Genomic DNA, 18,539 nt, shown 5'->3' with positions numbered 1-18,539 from the left:
AAAATTAAAACAACTATGAGATTCCACCTTACCCCAGTAAGGATAGCAAGCATTAAAAAATCTAATGATAAATGCTGGCGAGGTTGTAGAGAAATAGGAACTCTCATTCACTGTTGGGAGGAATGTGAGCTGGCACAACCACTATGGAAAGCAATATGGAGACTCCTAAAAACGATGACTATAGAGGTACTGTTGCAGTCCGGTTCCCATTGCTGGTAGAAATCACCCAACCAAGAGTAGCTTCTGGGAAAAAGAGGTTTATTTTGGCTTACAGGCTCAAGGGGAAGCTTCACAATGGCAGGGGGAAACGATGGCATGAGCAGAGGGTGGACATCACCCCCTGGCCAACAGAAGATGGACCACAGCAACAGGAGGGTGTGCCAAACACTGCCAAGGGGAAACTGGCTATAAAGCCCATAAGCCCGCCCCCAACAATACACTCCCTCCAGGAGGTGTTAATTCCCAAATATCCATCAGCTGGGAACCTAGTATTCAGAACACCTAAGTTTATGGGGGACACCTGAATCAAACCACCACATTCTGCCCCTGGCCCCCATAAACTGATATCCATGCATGATGTAAAATACAATGCATTCAGTCTGACTTTAAAAATCCCCATAGTTTTTATCAATCCCAATGATGTTCATACATCCCCATAGTCCAAGATCTTTTAACTGAGCCACAATACCAAAACATAACCTCAAAAAACCCACAATGGCACAGAATAAATATTCACACTGCAAAAGATGGCATTGGGCATAGCAAAGAAACATTCAACCAATACAAGATTTAAAACAACCAGGGCAAACATCAAACTCTGTAGCTTCAAGTCCAGCAACTCTAGCCAGTGACAAATCTTCAAGTCTGATAATTCTAACCAGCAACAAGTCTCTGGCATTCCAATTCTGCCCCTCCAGCTAGGCTACTCACAGTCCTGGGAAACTTCATCGGGGCCGGCAGCTCCTCGGCAGCCATCTCATGGTCCCGGCATCTCCACTGGGTCTCCACTGCAAGCCACGGTTCATCCTCATGGCCCCATGGGGTCTCTATGCAGGCAACCAACAAACCTGCTTCACACTGCCCACGGCCATTTCCAAAACACAAGACCGTGTTGCAAACTCAATGACCCTCTTTCCAGCATTTTATACTCCACGATACCAGGTAGGTGCCAGCCAGCTCCTCCTCTTTGCTTTTTATGGGAGAGTATTTGAAGGCAGATGCATGTGGGGTTCTCTGGCCTTGAAGCCTCTGGTCTGACTCTAGCTGAACTGTTCCAAGGAGAGTTTTGAATTTTTCTCAGGGCTCCAGGTCAGCTTTAACTGACCTTGTTATTTAAATTTTTTTTTCTACGAGTAGGATAATCTTGCATTTTCCCTGTCTCCTTCCTTCCTCCCTCCCTCCCTCCCTCCCTCCCTCCCTCCCTCCCTTCCTTCCTTCCTTCCTTCTTCCTTTCTTTTTTTATGTGAGAGTGAGGGAGAGAGAGACAGAGTGTGTGTGTGAGAGAGAGAATTGAAGTACCAGGACCTTCAGCCACTGCAATCAAACTCCAGATGTGTGCATCCCCTTGCGCACATGTGCAGCCTTGTGTGCTTGTGTCACTTTGCATCTGGGTTATGTTGGACCTGGAGAGTCAAACATGAGTCCTTAGGCTTTGTAGGAAGTGCCTTAACTGATAAGCCATCTCTCCAGCCCTCCCTGTCTATATTCTTAATTACTTTCCTAGTTCCCTTTGAAGGTCATTTAATAGTAAAAGTTGGCCATCCTGGAATACCTTCCAGTGAGTTATTGGCCAGGGAGGTCCCTGATGTTATAGGACATTGCTGAGGCTCTTGATTTCCCACCAGGAAGAGATGGCAAGACCCTATTGCTGAAGACTCCACATACTTGGGCTACAAGACCACTGAGAAATCCTGCTGGAACTGAGCTGATAACCTCCAACATGTAGACCAGCTGACAGAAAGCAGGAAGAAGCCATTCTGCATGCTATTTAATGGGAGAGAGAGAAATCACCAGTGAAGATACTTAACAGTGGACACTGCAAGTCTTAAATTTTGTCAGCCAGGCTAAATGAGCCAACGGGTGCAATACTGACATGTCTGTCATGGTGGAAACCAACTGCCCTCTAACTTGACTGGAGGCCTGCTCCATTGGAGGGAATACATCCCTGATACTGAAAACTTAAAACAGGGGTAGTCATGAGCCCTAGGGGTGTAACGTCTGCTGCTGTCTGGCTAAATGTATTATGCTTATCACACTGCCCAGTAAGCACTTCTCTTAATGTTCATACCCATATGTTAATGATACTCTCACTTTCAGTAGAGAACCTTCTCTTTTCAGATGGCAGTGACCTTGGGATGACTCAGAAGGCATCATGGTGCTGGAAAGAAGTGACAGGAGTGCTCAGAACTGAAATCTCTCTATCACACCTTCCAAGGCTCAGAGTCTATTGTGGAAGAGGTGACGGAAAGAATGTAAGAGCCAAAGGAAGGGTAGGACTCCTTACAATGTGCTCCCCTAGACACACAGTGGTCTGGATATCCATGACCTCACAGGGCCAGACACTACCTATACAAGACCATCATAATAGGAGGAAAAGATAATGACATCAAAATAAGAGAGACTGATTGAGAGGGGGAAGGGGTATGATGCAGAATGGAGTTTCAAAGGGGAAAGTGGGGGGAGGGAGGACATTACCAGGGGTATTTTTTATAATCATGAAAGTTGTTGATAAAAAAATTTGAAAATAAACAAAAATATTTTGTCCTGGGTGTGATGGCACATGCCTTTAATCCCAGCACTTGGGAAACAGAGGTAGGAGGATTGTTGTTAGTTTGAGGCCACCATGAGAATTCAGAGTGAATTCCAGGCCAGTCTAGACTAGAGTGAAACTCTACCTTGAAAAACAACAACAACAAAAATTATATATACTGATGGGACCAAACTGACACCATGACAGGCTTTAGTAAGGTGCCACCTTAACTAGGCCTAAGTTTCAGTTTCCTGGAGAGACAGGCAAGACTGCTGAAAAAGGGCGGGCTGTTAATCAACAGTGACCCTAAATGTGATGGGAAAAGATAACCGCCCAGGGGCTGAGTCAATTCCTGGAGACATGTCCCTTTTGCACCTTTTGCAACGCTTCTGCTTCAACCAACCAGAGATGCACAACTGTAATTGCTGCTTGCCTAGCCAACTATTTAAAAAATTACCTAACCTGCCTGAAATACCCCTAGACCTAGCCCACTAAAGTCTTAGCACTAATCAAAAGAATGCAAGTATAGCTACTGTTCGAAGCCAATCATGTTAGAAAAGACAAAGCTCGCCAAAATTCCTCTAGCTGTGCTTAAAGGGTGCCTGGGAGCTCCTCTCAGGGTTGCCATGCTGTATGAATGTTTGCCCCCCCTCAGGCTGGCTGATTCTTCAGAATAAACGCTCTTTGTTTATACATACCAAAAAAAAAAAAAAAGTTGACCATTCTAATATACAGAGGGATAACAGTTTCCTTGCTGTTATCTTAGTGTTAAAACTTCTTGAATAATTGTTTTTCTTGAGGTAGGGTCTCACTGTAGCCCAGGCTGACCTGGAATTAAGTATGTAGTCTCAGGATAGCCTCAAACTCATGGTAATCCTCCTACCTCTGCCTCCCAAGTGTTGGGATTAAAGGCATGCCCCACCATGCCTGGCCAAAAAAAGTTTGTTTCTTTGTTTGTTTATTTATTTATTTTTATTGACAACTTCAATAATTGTAAACAATATCCCATAATAATTCCTTCCCTCCCCCCACTTTCCCCTTTGAAACTCCATTCTCCATCATATCCCTATACCCTCTCAATCAGTCCCCCTTTTATTTCAATGTCATGATCTTTTCTTCCTCTTATGATGGTCTTGTGCAAGTAATGTCAGGCACTGTGACGTCATGGATATCCAGACCATTTTGTGTCTGGAAGAGCATGTTGTAAGGAGTCTTACCCTTCCTTTGGCTCTTATATTCTTTCTGCCACCTCTTCTGCAATGGACCCTGAGCTATGGAAGGTGTGATAGAGATATTTCAGTGCTGAGCACACCTCTATCACTTCTTCTCAGCACCATGGTGCCTTCAGGAGTGGGCCTGCAGTCAAATTAGAGGGTGGTTGCTTTCCCCTATAACAAACATGACACTATTACACTCATTGGCTCATTTGGCCTAGCTGGCCAAATATAAGAGTTATTCTAAGGTCACTTCCATTTGAAAAGAAGAGAAGCTTCCCTAACCAAAAGTGAGAATAGCATTAATATATGGGTATGAACATTAAGAGAAGTGCTGCTAGGCATGGTGGTGCATGCCTTTAATCCCAGCACTTGGGAGGCAGAAGTAGGAGGGTTTCCATGAGTTAGAGGCCACCCTGAGACTACATAGTGAATTCTAGGTCAGTCTGGGCCAGAGTGAGACCCTACCTCAAAAAGAGTGAGAGAGAAAGAGAGAGAGGGAGGGAGAAGTGCTTTTATTGGGCAGTTTGGTGAGCATAGTATATACTTTTAGCCAGACATCAGCAGACATTACACCCCTAGGGATCATGACTACCCCAGTGGTAAGTTTTCAGTATCAGGGATGTATTCCCTCCCATGGAGTGGGCCTGCAGTCAAATTAGAGGGTGGTTGGTTTCCCATATAACAAACATGACACTATTAAACTCATTGGCTAATTTGGCCTGACTGGCCAAATATAAGGCTTGCAGTGTCCACTCTTGGTTATCTTCACTGGTGATTTCTCTCTCTCCCATTAAACAGCATGCAGAATGGCTTCTTCCAGCTTTCTGTCAGCTGGTCTACATGGAGAAGGTTATCAGCTCAGTTCCAGCAGGATTTCTCAGTGGTCTTGCAGCCCAAGTACATGGAGTCTTCAGTAACAGGGTCTTACCATCTGTTCCTGGTGGGAAACCAAGGGCCTTGGCAATGGCCTGTAATGCTTTGGGGGCATCAGGGACCTCACTGGCCAATAACTCATTGGAAGGTATCTCATCCCTGGCACTGAAAATTTTCTAGCAACAATCTACAGTTCCTGAGTGTTCCATTGTCCAAAACATAGGTTTCCATATGATTTATTTATGTCCTCTTAGATTTTGATTGGCCCTCATTTACTCAATCTCTCCCCAGACTTCACTTGGGCCTTTTCACCCCCCATTAATGTATTCTTCTACTTACATATATACAATACCATCCTATTAAGTACCCCCTCCCTTCCTTTCTCTTCCCTGTATATCACTTTTCTAGCTTACTGGCCTTTGCTACTGTGTTTTCTTCCTACTCACATAGAAGTCCAATCATCTGTAGCTAGGATCCACATAGGAGAGAGAACATGTGATATTTGGCTTTCTAGGCCTGGATTACCTCACTCAGTATAATCCTTTCCAGTTCCATCCATTTTCCTGAAAATTTCATAACTTCATTTTTCTTTACCACTGAGTAGAACTCTGTTGTATAAATGTGCCACTTCTTCATTATCCACTCATCAGCTGAGGGAAATCTAGGTTGGTTCCATTTCCCAGTTATTGTGAATTGAGTGGCAATAAACATGGTTGAGCAAGTATCTCTAAGGTAATGAGATGAGTCCTTAGGATATATGCCTAGGACTGGTATAGCTGGGTCATATGGTAGATCTATTTTTAGCTGTCTCAGGAACCTCCACACTGATTTCCACAATGGCTGGACCAGATTGCATTCCCAACAGCAGTGTAGAAGGGTTCCTTTTTTCCACATCCTCACCAGAATTTATGTTCATTTGTTTTCATGATGGTAGCCATTCTGACAGGAGTGAGATGGAATCTCAATGTAGTTTTAATCTGCATTCCCCTTATGACTAAAGATGTAAAACTTTTTTTTACATGCTTGTATGCTATCCATCTTTCTTCTTTTGAGAACTCTTTATTTAGTTATATAGCCCATTTTGAATTGGGTTGTTTGATTTCTTATTTAATTTTTTAAGTTCTTTGTATATACTAGATATTAATCCTGTATCAGATGTATAACTGGGAAAGATTTTTTCCCATTCTGTAGGTTGCATTTGCTCTATTCACAGTGTACTTTGCCATACAAAATTGTAATTTCATGAGGTCCCAGCAGTTGACCTATGGTTTTATTGCCTGAGCAACTGGGGTTATATTCAGAAAGTCTTTGCCAATACCAATATGTTGAAGGGTTTTCCCTACTTTTTTCTCTAGCAGTTTCAGAGTTTCAGATCTTATATGAAGGTCTTTGATCCATTTGGACTTAATTCTTGTGCATGGGGTAAGATAAGGATCTATTTTCATCCTTCTGCAAATACATATCCTGTTTTCCCAGCACAATATTTTTTCTTCCATTCCAAGAACAAGGGATGTCTTTCCATTTCCCAGTGTCTTTTGTAACTTCTCACTTGAGTGTTTTAAAGTTTTCATTGTAAAGATCCTTCACTTCCTTGGTTAGGTTTTTCTGTGTGGTTATTTTGTATCCTGCTACATGGCTATAGGTGTTAACCAGCTCTAACAGTTTGCTGGTAGACTCTTTAGGGTCTTCATGTATAGAATCATGTCATCTGCAAATAATGATAACTTGATCTCTTCCTTTCCAATTTGTATCCCCTTTATGTGTATCTTTTGCCTTATTGCTATGACTAAGACTTCCAGTACTATATTAAATAAAATTGGGAACAATGAAAACCCTTGTCTTATTCCTGATTTTAGTGAAAAAGCTTCAAGTTTTTCTTCATTTAGTATTCTGTTGGCTGTAGGTTTGTCATAAATAGCCTTTATTATGTTGAGATATTTTCCTTCTATTCCCCATCTCTGTAGGACTTTTTTTTTTTTATCATGAAGGAATGTTGGATTTTGTTAAATGCTTTTTCTGCATCTAATGAGATGAGTATGTTTTTTGTCCTTCAGTCCATTTACATAATGTATTACATTTATTGATTTGTGTATGTTGAACCATCCCTGCATCTCTGGGACAAAGCCTACTTGGTTGGGGTAAATGATCTTTCTAATATATTCTTTTATTCTGTTTACTAATATTTTGTTGAGAACTTTGCTATCTATGTTCATGAGGGAGATTGGTCTGTAATTTTCTCTTTTTGTTCTATCTGATTTTGGTATCAGAGTGATGCTAGCTTTGTGGAAAGAGTTTGGTAGAATTCCTTCCTTTTCTATTTTATAGAAAAATTTAAAAAGCAATGGTGTTATTTCTTCCATGAAGGTCTTGTAAAATTCACCAGTAAATCCATCTGTGCCTGGACTTTTTTAGTTGGGATATTTGTTTTTGAGGTAGGGTCTCACTCTAGTCCAAGCTGACCTAAGTTGCACTATGTAGTCTCACGGTGGCCTTGAACTCATGACGATCCTCCTACCTCTGCCTCCTGAGTGCTGGGATTAAAGGTATGTGCCCCCAAGCCTGGCAGAAGATTTTTTTTAATAACTGCTTGGATCCTCATGCTTGTTATAGGTCTACTTAAGTGGTTAATCTCATCTTGATTTAATTTAGGTAGGTCATATAAATCAAGGAAAGCATTCATTTCTTTCAGATTTTCAAACGTAGTGGAATATATGTTCTTATAGTATGTCCCTATGATTTAAAAAATTTCTATGGTATCTGTTGTGATGGTGACTTTTTCATCTCTAATTTTATTAATTTGTGTCTCTTTTCCTTTTATTTTAGTCAGATTTGCCTAGGGTTTATCAATCTTGTTTATTCTTCCAAAGAACCAACTCTGTTTCATTGATTCTTTCTTTTTTGGTCTCTATTTCATTAATTTCTGCCCTAATTTTTTTTATTTCTTCATATCTACTGAATTTTTGTTTGCCTTGTTCTTCTTTTTCCAAGGCCTTAAGGTGAAGCATTAAGTTGTTTACTTGCAACCTTTCTAATTTCTTTTTTTTAATTTTTATTTGCATTTTCCATGATTATAAAAAAAATCCCATGGTAATTCCCTCCCACCCCCCATATTCCCCTTTGAAATTCCATCCTCCATCATATTACCTCTCATCTCAATCATTGTACTTACATACATACAATATCAACCTATTTTTTTTTCTGCTTTAAAATTTTATTTTAAATAATCATAAATTACTTTTTTCTTCTTTTAATAAATATGTGCTGTTTAAAAATGAGAAGAGTATATACTGGATCTTTAAGTAATGCACTTTGCTCTGGGTTTCTTTCCATCTCACCTCATTTAAAGTGCACTATTTAAAAAATAATGAACCACTTCTTTATCATTATTCAAATAAGTACAAGTAATATTAATATGAAGACACTAAACCACTACCATTAGTACTGCAATCTAGCAGATTAACACAACATCCTGCTCTATTTAATACTGTCCAGCAGAAGAAAATAGCTAATTTCAATTTTAAACAAACTCATGAACACAGAAAAGGAAAAGGAACGACGTCGCCATGCACTGTGGACACAGGAGGCAAGTGGTTTGGTTTGCCACAGTTGCCAGGTGCCCCACATGTGGGAGGGACAAGGGCTTGGGGACCAGGGAGGCTGGGGCAAGGGGGTTAAAGACCTGGGTCCTGGCTAACCTGCCTGGGAGGAAGGGGTCAGGGAGCCCTTCCTCCTGGGTCTGAACTAGCAGCCCTTGGTCCATCAATGCTGGCCACTCAGTGAGGCCTGATGTGTCCAAAATCAAAGGCACATGTGGGATTAATTCTTTGCCCAGCACAAAAGGAGTCTGTGGAGAAGCGGCTGGCTTTCTTTCTGCAGGGTTCTTTCTGAAATAACCATCACATCATCACACACTCTGAAGCTAACCGAGGACTTGCGGGGAACTTCATTTGCTCCTTTCTCTCTTCCTTGGGAGACACTGCCCCTTGGGAAGATCAGGCCCGTTCCTGGCTACCTCTTCTTTGACATCTGTGGCATTGCCAACAAGCTAAGAGGGGTAGTGCATGGTGTCTACTCAGGCTGGCCCAATATCAACCTATTAAGTACCCTCCTCCCTTCATTTCTCTTCCCTTTATCTCTCCACTCATCAGTTGAGGGACATCTAGGCTGGTTCCATTTCCCAGCTATTATAAATTGAGCAACAATAAACATGGTTGAGCACGTACTTCTAAGGAAATGAGATGAGTCCTTTGGATATATGCCTAGGAGTGCTATAGCTGGGTCATATGGTAGATCAATCTCTAGCTATTTTAGGAACCTCCACACTGATTTCCACAATGGCTGGACCAGATTGCATTCCCACCAGCAGTGTAGAAGCGTTCCTCTTTTTCCACATCCCCGCCAACATTTATGATCATTTGTTTTCATGATGATGGCCAATCTGACAGGAGTGAGATGGAATCTCAATGTAGTTTTAATCTGTATTTCCCTGATGGCTAGTGACGTAGAACATTTTTTTTAGATGCTTATATGCCATTCATATTTCTTCCTTTGAGAATGCTCTATTTAGCTCCATAGCCCATTTTTTTGATTGGCTTGTTTGATTCCTTATTATTTAACTTTTTGAGTTCTTTGTATATCCTAGATATTAATCCTCTATCAGATATATAGCTGGCGAAGATTTTTTCCCATTCTGTAGGTTGCCTTTTTGCTTTTTTCACTGTGTCCTTTGCAGTGCAAAATCTTTGTAATTTCATGAGGTCCCAGTGATTAATCAGTGGTTTTATTGCCTGGGGTTGTATTCAGAAAGTCTTTGCCAAGACCAGTATGTTATAGGATTTCCCCTACTTTTTCCTCTAGCAGTTTCAGAGTTTCAGTTCTGATGTTAAGGTCTTTAATCCACTTGGACTTAGTTCTTGTGCATGGCGAGAGAGAAGAATCTATTTTCATCCTTCTGCAGATATATATCCAGTTTTCCCAACACCTTTTGCTGAAGAGGCTGTCTTTTCTCCAATGAGTATTTTGGGCATCATTATTGAATATCAGGTGGCTATAGCTACTTGGGCTTATATCTGGGTCCTCTATTCCGTTCCACTGATCTACATGTCTGTTTTGTGCCAGTACCACGCTGTTTTTGTTACTATGGGTCTGTAGTATAGGTTAAAATCAGGTATGGTGATACCACCAGCCTTATTTTTGTTGCTCAGTATTATTTTAGATATTTGAGGGTTTTTTTGTGATTCCAAATGAATTTTTGGATTGTTTTTTCTATTTCCATGAAGAATGCCTTTGGAAGTTTGATAGGGATTGCATTAAATGTGTAGATTACTTTTGGTAAGATTGCCATTTTCACAATATTGATTCTTCCAATCCAGGAACAAGGGATGTTTCTCCACTTTCTAGTGTCTTCTGCAATTTCTTGCTTGAGTGTTTTAAAGTTCTCATTGTAGAGATTCTTTACTTCCTTCATTAGGTTTATTCCAAGGTACTTTATTTATTTATTTATTTTTGATGCAATTGTGAATGGGAATGATTCTCTGATTTCATCCTCTGTGTGTTTGTTGTTAGCATATATGAAGGCTACTGATTTCTGTGTATTTATTTTGTATCCTGCAACATGGCTGTAGGTTTTGATCAGCTCTCACAGTTTTCTAGTAGAGTCTTTAGTATCCTTTATGTATAGAATCATGTCATCTGCAAATAATGATAACTTGATTTCTTCCTTTCCAATTTGTATCCCTTTTATGTGTGTCTCTTGCCTTATTGCTATGGCTAAGACTTCCAGAACTATATTAAATAAAAGTGAGGACAGTGGACACCCTTGTCTTGTTCCTGATTTTAGTGGAAAAGCTTCCAGTTTTTCCCCATTTAGTATATGTTGGCTGTAGGCTTGTCATAAATAGCTTTTGTTATATTGAGATATGTTCCTTCTATTCCCAGTCTCTGTAGGACTTTTATCATGAAGGGATGTTGGATTTTGTCAAATGCTTTCTCTGTGTCCAATGAGATGATCATGTGATTTTTATCCTTCAACCCGTTTATATAATGTATTACATTTATAGATTTGCATATATGGAACCATTCCTGCATCTCTGGGATAAAGCCTTCTTGGTCAGGGTGAATGATCTTTTTGATATACTCTTATTTTATGTTTGCCAATATTTTGTTGAGAATTTTTGCATCTATGTTCATGAGGGAAATTGGTCTGTAATTGTCTTTTTTTGTTCTATTTTTGCCTGGTTTTGGTATCAGTGTGATGCTGGCCTCATAGAAGGAGTTTGGTAGAATTCCTTCTTTTTCTATTTCCTGGAAAAGCTTAAGAAGCAATGGTGTTAGCTTTTCCTTAAAGGTCTGGTAAAATTCAGTAGTGAATCCATCTGGGCCTGGGCTTTTTTTAGTTGGGACATTATTGATAACTGTTCGGATCTCCATGCTTGTTATAGGTCTATTTAAGTGATTAACCTCATTTTGATTTAATTTAGGTAGGTCATCTAAATCAAGGAAATCATCCATTTCTTTCAGATTTTCATACTTTGTGGAGTATATGGTTTTATAGCATGTCCCTATGATTTTTTGAACTTCTCTGGAATCTGTTGTGATGTTACCTTGTTCATCTCTGATTTTATTAATTTGTGTCTCTTCTCTCTTTCTTCTGGTCAGATTTGCTAAGGGTTTATCAATCTTATTTATCCTTTCAAAGTACCAACTCTTTGTTTCATTAATTCTTTGTATTGTTTTTTTTTTTTTGTTGTTTGTTTCTATTTCATTAATTTCTGCCCTACTCTTTATTATTTCTTCCTGCCTACTGATTTTTGGTTTGCCTTGTTCCTCTTTTTCCAAGGCTTTAAGGTGAAGCATTAGGTCATTTACATGCTACCTTTCTAATTTCTTGTGGTTCCGGTTCTTCCTGTGCTCTCTTGTGTTAACTAGTATTTGAGTATTGCTTGTTTTTTCTAGGTTCCTTGTATGTGTGCTTTTCCTTTTCTTCACCATGGAGGATTCTATCAAGTATTTTCTGTAGAGCTGGTTTTGTCTTCAAATACTCCTTTAAACTGCTTTTGTCATGGAATGTCCTTATTTCTCCGTCTATTTGAATGGATAGCTTTGCAGGATAAAGTAACCTTGGTTGACAGTTGTTATCTTTCAGAACTTGGAATATATCACTCCATGCCCTTCTGGCTTTTAAAGTTTGTGTTGAATAATCCGCTGTAATTCTGATGGGCTTGTTTTTGTAGGTAACTTGATTTTTCTCTCTAACTGGTTTCAATATTTTTTCTTTGGATTGTGTGTTTGGATGATTATAATATGGCGAGGAGAGTTTCTTTCCAGGTTTTGTCTGGCTGGGGTTCTAAAGGCTTCCTGTATCTGCATTGGCACTTCTTTCCCAATTTGGGAGAAATTTTCTTCTATGATTTTGTTGAAGATGCCTACTGTGCCTTTGGAGTAGAATTCTTTTCCTTCTACTATGCCCTGAATTCTTTTTTTTTCCTTTTTTTTAAAAATATCTTTATTTTTTATTTTTATTTATTTTTTATTTATTTCAGAGTGATAGACATAGAGAGAAAGACAGATAGAGGGAGAGAGAGAGAATGGGCGTGCCAGGGCTTCCAGCCTCTGCAAACAAACTCTAGACACGTGCGCCCCCTTGTGTGTCTGCCTAATTTGGGACCTGGGGAAGTGAGCCTCGAACCGGGATCTTTAGGCTTCACAGGCAAGCGCTTAACCGCTAAGCCATCTCTCCAGCCTTGCCCTGAATTCTTATATTTGATCTTTTCATAGTATCCTGAATATCTTGAAATTCCCACTCATACTTTTCTATAAGTTTGTCTTTCTCTTTGTTGGACTGTATTAGATCTGCCACCTGGTCTTCTAGCTTAGATATTCTGTCCTCTCCTTCATCCATTCTACTGGTGAGATTTTCTACAGAGTTTTTTATTTCATTAACTGTGTTCTTCATTGCTAGTAATTCTGACTGGTTTTTCTTTATTATTTCTATTTCCTTATTTATGTCTTGTATTGCTTTCTTTATTTCATGAAATTGGTGTCCTGCGTCTTCTTTGATTCCTTTGATTTCCTCTTTGACTCCTTTGATTTGTTCTCTGACTTCTTTGAACATATTTACAATCATTCTTTTGAAATCTTTCTCAGGCATTTCCTCTAACTCATTCTCACTGGAGGTCATTTCTGATGCATTAATACTTTTAGGTGGATTTATATCATCTTGCTTTTTAGTGTTTCTTGCATTATAGTGTATATATTTTTGCATCTTGGATTAAGGTAATGCTTTGATTTTCTAAATAGCTGGGTATTCTTAGCTGTATCAATTGATTTGGTGTTATATATTTTCAGAGTAAGAGCTTAAGGTGTTAGGTGTGGCTCTTAAGACTCTGAGAGTATCTACAAAGGTTCTCCTAGAGGTTGAGTTTCCCTGCTATGGGAGTATTCAAGTAGGCTGAGTGGAATAAAATACAGGTAGATTCTAAAAGTTAACTAAACACTGTACACATTCAATCAAAAACAGCCCCAAGTATGTATGCAAGAGTAGTTATTATAACAACCAGATCCTCTATCTGCAAAGTGGTTAAGATTTCTGGTCTGTTGAGGGATCCAAGTCAGCTTGTGACCAAGTGAGACCCTTCCCTGGTGCAATCCCAGTTACCTTGGATGATTTTGGTCTCAGTCAAGTTGCTGCCTGGGTCGTCGGGCTGCTGTTCTGATTTCTGGAGCTGGGCACTGTTTTTTCCTGCAGGGCAAACCGAGCCTGGCAACTGTGGCCCTGCAGATCAGCACCCCTGCTACTGGAACTGCTGCTGCTAAAGCTGCCTCTGCTGGGTCTGTCGCTGCTGCTGCTGAAGCTGCTGCTGCTGCGTCCACTGCTGCTGCTGCCACTGAAGCTGCCGCTACTGGATCTGCTGCTGCTGAGGCCGCTGTTACCAGTGCCGGAGTCACTGATGTTGCTGCCAGACTCTGCTCCTGCTTGGGTCCCACTGTTGGCTCAAGTTGGCGTGGCCAGGTCCCAGGACCGCTGCTCTGTTTGCTGAAGTTGGGAACAGGTGGTGGGGGAGGGAAGGGAGCCGCAGCTGCTCTGGTTCTCTCGCTGCTGCTCCACGTGTTCTTCTACCTCGTGGTCTGCTCCTCCGCTGCTCACTGCCACTCTCCCTTCACGTTTCCCGAGTTGCGGAGAGCGCGGTGTGAGGGGAAGCTCCAGCACCTGGCTTTTCCTGTGGCTGGAGCCGAGCCTGGCGGCTTTCTGGTGCGCCTTGCCGCCGCTGTTGTCAGAGCTGCCGCGGCTGCTTTTGCCGGCCTGTGCGGGCTCTGGATGCTCTGGATCTCTTCTACTTCTCCACTGCTGCTTCAATTTCCTATACAACTCACTTTTTAGTAAAAGTGTGTATTTTGCTGAGATTTTTTGGTCTTTTTCCCCCCTAGGCTGCTTTGGTGTGGTACCTACGCCGCCATCTTAACCGGAACTCTAAGTTCTTAATATAGGCACTTAAAATTTTCCTCTTTAGACTGCCTTCACTGTGTTCCAAAGGTTTTGGTATGTTGTGTTCTCATTATCATTTGACTGTATCATTTTAAAAAATTATTTGTTTATTTTCAAGGAGCCAGGTGGAGGGGAGACAGACAGGTAGACAGAATAGGCATGCCAGAGTCTCTAGTCACTGTAAACGAACTCCAGATGCATGTGCCCCTTATGCATCTGGTTTACGTGGGTTCTGGGGATTCAAACCTCATTCTTTGTCTTCATTGGCAAATGACTTAACCAGTAAGCTGTCTCTTCAGCCCAGACTCTATGAATTTTTAAATTTCCTTCTTCATTTCGTTACTGACCCATTCATCATTTAGTAGTGTATTGTTAAGTTTCCATGATTTTGTATATTCTCTATAGCTTTTCTTGCTATTGATTTGTAGTTTGATCCCATTGTGATCAGATAGAGTGCAAGGAATTATTTCAATTTTCCTGTATTTGTGAAGATTTGCTTTGTGTCCTAATATATGGTCTATTTTAGAGAATGTTCCATGTGCTGCTGAAAAGAATGGGTATTGTGCAGCGGTTGGATGAAATGTCCTGTATATATGTTAGATCCATTTGTTCTATGACCATTTAGTCCCAATGCATCTCTGTTTATTTTTTGCCGGGTTGTTAAAGTCACCCACTACAACTGTGTTTGATGTTATCTGTGACCTTAGTTCTAATCGTGTTTGTTTGATGAAGTTGGGGGCCCCCATGTTAGGTGCATATATGTTTAGGACTGTAATGTCCTCCTGTTGGAGTGTGCCTTTAATCAAAATAAAGTGACCTTCCTTATCATTCCTAACTAATATTGGACTGAAGTCTACCTTGTCAGATGTTAGGATAGAGACCCCTGCTTATTTTCTAGGCCCATTTGCTTAAAACACTGTTTTCCAAAATTTCACCCTAAGATAGTGCCCATCCTTTGTAGAATGGTGAGTTTCTTGAAGGCAACAAATTGAAGGATCTTGCTTATTTTTTTTTTAAAGTATTTTATCTTTATTTATTTATTTGAGAGAGAGATACAGAAATAATCAGGTACAAAGAGACAGAGAATGGGTATGCCAGGACCTCAAGCCCCTGTAAACGAACTCCAGATGTGTGTGGCAACTTCTGAACCTGGCTTACATGGGTCTCGGGGAGTCAAACCTAGGTTCTTTAGCTTTGCAGGCAAATGCCTTAAACAGCCCAGATCCTGGTTTTTTTTTTTTTTTTTTTTTTTTTTTTTTTGTTTTGTTTTGTTTTGTTTTGTTTTTAATGTAGGGTCTCACTCTAGCTCAGGCTAACCTGGAATTCACTATGTAGTCTCAGGGTGGCTTTGGACTCATGGTGATCCTCCTACTTCTGCCTCTCAAGTGCTGGGATTAAAGGCCTGTGCCACCACTCAGATTTTCTTGTGTTTGTTTTGAAATATCTTTATTTCTCCAATAATTTTGAAAGTTGACTGGCTGGGTATAATTTTGGCTACCAGTTATTTACTTTTAGGGTTTGAATATATCATTCAATGATTTTCTGGCTTTTAGGGTTGCTGATGGAAGATCTGAAGTTATTTCATAGTCCTGCTTGGGTATATGAGTTGATATTTTTCCTTTACATTATTATTATTTTGATTTTTCGAGGTAGGGTCTCACTCTGGCCCAGGCTGACCTGGAATTCACTATGTAGTCTCAGGGTGGCCTTGAACTCATGGCGATCCTCCTACCTCTGCCTCCCCAGTGCTGGGATTAAAGGCATGTGCCACCATGCCTGGCTCTTTAAATTATTTTTATGGTTTTAAAATATTCTTACTTATTTTCAAGGAGAGAGAGATAGGAAAGAGGAAATGGGGGCTGGAGAGATTGCTTAGTGGTAAAGGTACTTGCCTGCAAAGCTAAGGGACCCAGGTTAGACTCCCCAGGACCCACATAAGCCAGATGCACAAGGGGGTACACAAGTCTGAAGTTCATTTGCAGTTGCTGGAGGCCCTGGCACACCCATGTTTGCATGCTTTCTCTCTCTGCCTGCCTATTTCTGTATCTCTCTTTTTCTCAAATAAATAAAAATAAAATATTTTTTTAAAAAAAGAAAGAGGAAATGGGCGCACCAAAGTCTCTTGCCACTGCAGATGAGTTGCAGATGCATGTGCTACTTGGTACATCTGGCTTTATGTGGGAATGTAACCTGGTTTAAGCGCCTTTAATCTCTGAGCCATGTCTCCAGCCCTAAAACTTTTTGCTTGTTTGTTTTGTTTTTAGAGGTAGGGTCTCAAGGTGACCTGGAATTCACTAGGTAGTCTCAGGGTGGCCTGGAACGGACATCCTCCCCGAGTGCTGGGATTAAAGGAATGCACCACCATGCCCGGCTTTTCCTAAAACTTTTAATATAGTTTATTTATTTACATAGAGAAAAAGGGAGGGAGGGAGAGAGAGAAAGAGAGAATGGGCACGCCAGGGCCTCCAGCCATTGCAACCAAACTCCAGGTGTATGGGTCACCTTGTGCACCTGGCTTACATGGGTACTAGAGAGTTGAACTGGGATCCTTTGGCTTTGTAGGCATGCGCCTTAACTACTAAGCCATCTCTCCATCCCCATATGGTTTCTTTACTTTCTGTTTTTGACATCTTCACTATGGTGTGTTGTGGAGCGGCTCTTCTCTTTTCATGTCTATTTGGAGTCTAAATGCCTCTTGTGTTTAGATATCACCTTCTTTATGTTTGGGAAGTTTTCTGCTATAATTTTATTAATAGCTTAGTTATTTCTTTTGATTTTATATCAGCTACTTCTATCCCAAGAATATTGAGTTTTGGTCCCTTAAACATATACCAGACATCTTGAAAATATTGCTCATATTCATTAATTCTTTTCTTTATAAATATCTAGATTCTTGTGTCATTATTATTCTTGTGTCTATTATGCAGGTCTTGTATAGGAAGTGTCAGCCACTGTGAAGTCATGACTATCAAGGCCACTTTGTATCTGGGGACACTATTGTAAGCAGTCTACCTTTTAGCTCCTACATTCTTTTCGACACCTCTTCTATAATGGTCCTTGAGCCTTATCCCCTTGTGAACGGTGGACGGTGGACGCTCTTCCCTCTGATATTTTTTCTTACAAAAATATCAGAGGGCTTCGGCGCTGGGGCCTGGCGGCTGGGCGGCGGGCGCTGGGGCGCTGGGGCGCTGGGGCGCTGGGGCGCTGGGGCGCTGGGGCGCTGGGGCGCTGGGGCGCTGGGGCGCTGGGGCGCTGGGGCGCTGGGGCGCTGGGGCGCTGGGGCGCTGGGGCGCTGGGGCGCTGGGGCGCTGGGGCGCTGGGCGTCGGTCAAGTAGCGCGGGGCTGCGTCCCCTGGAGCGAGCAGCTTCGGGCCTGGCTGCCGGGGCACCGGGCACCCCGACCGGTGTCCGCCCGCTGCCTTGCGCCCTGCCGAGCCAGCCTGGAGCGCGTCCTGCACCACGGGCCTCAACTGGAGGAGCCCACGGCCAGCGAGGGGCGCTGGGAGCCGGGTGCTGCAGATCACACTGGTCTCAAGTTTGACATGGATATGCTGGTTTCGCTTTTGAGGCAAGAAAATGCAAGAGACATTTGTGTGATCAAGGTTCCTCCGTAACAGAGATACACAGATTACTTTGTCCTTGGTAGTGGGACTACCACCCGACACTTACGTGCCATGGCTTTCTACATAGTGAAAAGGTACAAATTCCTGAAATGTAAAAGTGATCCTCCCGTTAAGATTGAAGGGAAAAACATTGATGGCTGGCTGTGTGCAGATTTTGGCAGCATGGTAATTCATTTGATATTTCCTGGCTAACGTGGGTCCTGGGGAGCTGAGCCTTGAACCGGCATTCTTAGGCTTCACAGGCCAGCGCTTAACCGCTAAGCCATCTCTCCAGCCCTGGACCCTACTTTCTTATGATGACCAGTTAGCTCAGATACCACCTGAAGACTTCATTCTTGGAATAGAAGATGCCTCATTCCTGACTCCAGTGGAGTTCAAATGGGAATAAAACAGATGAACTGCTTTAAAAAATAATAGCAACTTTATTTATAAGTTTTTTTTTTTGTTTGTTTTTGTTTTTAGTTTTTCAAAGTAGGGTCTAACCTGGAATCCACTATGTAGTCTCAGGCTGGTCTCAAACTCAGTGATCCCCCTACCTCTACCTGTTAGGATTGAAGGTGTGCCCCACCATGCTGGCAGTAGAACAATCTTATT

General features: G+C 41.5%; 1 pseudogene; it reads left to right on the top strand.

The window, feature by feature from the left end:
* The first annotated feature begins 8,402 nt into the window (after window positions 1-8,402).
* LOC101601987 lies at window positions 8,403-18,333 on the top strand (annotated as a pseudogene).
* The last annotated feature ends 206 nt before the right edge of the window (window positions 18,334-18,539 follow it).

Source organism: Jaculus jaculus, chromosome 8 (genome assembly GCF_020740685.1).
Source record: "Jaculus jaculus isolate mJacJac1 chromosome 8, mJacJac1.mat.Y.cur, whole genome shotgun sequence".
Classification (NCBI taxonomy): domain Eukaryota; kingdom Metazoa; phylum Chordata; class Mammalia; order Rodentia; family Dipodidae; genus Jaculus; species Jaculus jaculus.
This window is presented reverse-complemented; position numbering and strand designations above follow the sequence as displayed.